Genomic DNA, 2,067 nt, shown 5'->3' on the forward strand with positions numbered 1-2,067 from the left:
CACTGTAAGTCGCTTTGGATAAAAGCGTCTGCTAAATGCCTAAATTTAATTTAAATTTTATTTTTAATTTAAATTTAATTTATCAAAACTTAAATAAAGAACAAAACGCAACTTTTTCTGCATCAACGAAATCCACAAAGTCAGTCCTGTCACGGCTTGGTCAGTCCTGTCACACAGGAAATTATGTTATACAAATTTTATATTTGAGGAAATATTGATGAATTAATCTCTTTAACTGTGTAGATGAAGGTTGGAGTATATATCCACTACTATGTTTTTGAAAAAATCTCCTATGTAAAGGCAGTTTTTTTACAACTATACGAGTGCCTGGCGGGGTATTCTGTGATTTTGTTTACTACAGTTGACCGAAAAGTTGCTTATATTCCTTATAGAAATTACAAAACCATGTTAGATACAATCAGGGACATGTGACCAATAAGAAAATGCTATTTGTATCAAAGAAATTCATTAGGAAACCATTCTAACATATTCAAATTTGTCTGTGACAGGCCTGACATTTTAGGGGTGAAATGCGTATAAAAAATTTATTTTATTCAGTCATAAAAACATGCTGAGATGGCATGATATGTGTTTCATATAAATTAACATGTCCTCCATATGACTCAACGTTCAGATTTAAGAACAAGGTATGTTTTCACCCAAGATTTTTTACAAGTGGAAATATACATTTCTGGTTGAATGTCCCTTATATGGACGTAAATTTCTAGGCATCATACGGGACTTTTATTTTGCTGTTGCGATATGACGTCACAAGTCTGCACCACGCTTCTGCGTCTGTGATTCGGCTGAGGAAAGGTTTGTGGCGGTTAAGTATCTGAATAGTTTAAATTTATGCAAATGGCTCTTTATAGTTTTTGGCGTATAGGCTTTAATATTGTTGAAGTTAACATCGCAATGCTCTGTCTAACATTAATGAATGTTATTTTGTGTAAGAAAAGCGCATCCACACGCGAGTAACAGAAAAGGTGCGTCTCATTTTGCGCCATAAATCGTACGTTTATAGTAAAAGTCAGTGTCAAGTAACTGTTAGTTATGAGAGAAACGGACACATTTAGACACATTTAGTTTGCATTTAATTTCCATTCTGTTAATGATTCTCGTTTTAGTCATGAAAGAGCGTTATGTGCGAACGTGACTCGCTATTATAAAGATGGCGTTTATTAAAGAGGAGAGTGAAGACGTGGAGAGTGAAGACGTGAAGATTGAAGAAGCATTCAGAGTCACACATGAAGATACTGAGGAACACACAGTTGGTTTTCATTGATCTCATGTATCCAAAAGTGTCTTGTTTTTCCTTTAGTGTAGGACTGGGAATCGATTCCAAAAAGAATCGATTCCGAGGCGTTGGGAATCGACTCCTCACTCAGACCCCTTTTCAGTTCAACAAAGCTTATCTATGGGTGCCTCTCAAACGGCTGCATCCTACGAAGGCTGCACACATTTAAATTCACGAAAATAAACAGAAATATAGCTGCAAGCAGCAATGACCGGGGTTCAAGCACATGAAGGCTTTTAAGGTGGTATTTTTTAGGGTCTAGACCAACCTGGACGTATGGCTGACAGTAAAACACATCCAAAATGGAGAATAGGCTCTCAGACACACACACACACACACACACACAGACTGAAATGAAATGATTAAACTAGTTTATTAATACTCAATAAGCATACTTAAAACACACAGACACAGAGAGACACACACATACATTTTGTTGCAGATATAGATATTTGACATAAATGATAGGTGACACAATACTTATTGAAAGTCTTCTCTTTTTAGGAGTTTATATGTCATTTTCAGGTTTCACTTTAATCATAATCTGGCATAATTGTAAAAATTAATATGTCTGTATGAACAATATGGTAAGCTATTAGTAAATGTGATTTTAAATGTTTTAACAGTGATTTTATAATATCTAAGCATGAATCCATGAAACCTTATTACTGACCTAGAGAGTCTAGAGAATAGTACTGCACTGATTTGATTGATTTTGAGTTAAAAACCGAGGACCAGTTCACAAAAGTAGGTTTTTGAAATAATCTTAA

The sequence above is a fragment of the Sinocyclocheilus anshuiensis genome, unplaced genomic scaffold, assembly GCF_001515605.1.
Source record: "Sinocyclocheilus anshuiensis isolate Anshui unplaced genomic scaffold, SAMN03320099.WGS_v1.1 scaffold492, whole genome shotgun sequence".
Classification (NCBI taxonomy): domain Eukaryota; kingdom Metazoa; phylum Chordata; class Actinopteri; order Cypriniformes; family Cyprinidae; genus Sinocyclocheilus; species Sinocyclocheilus anshuiensis.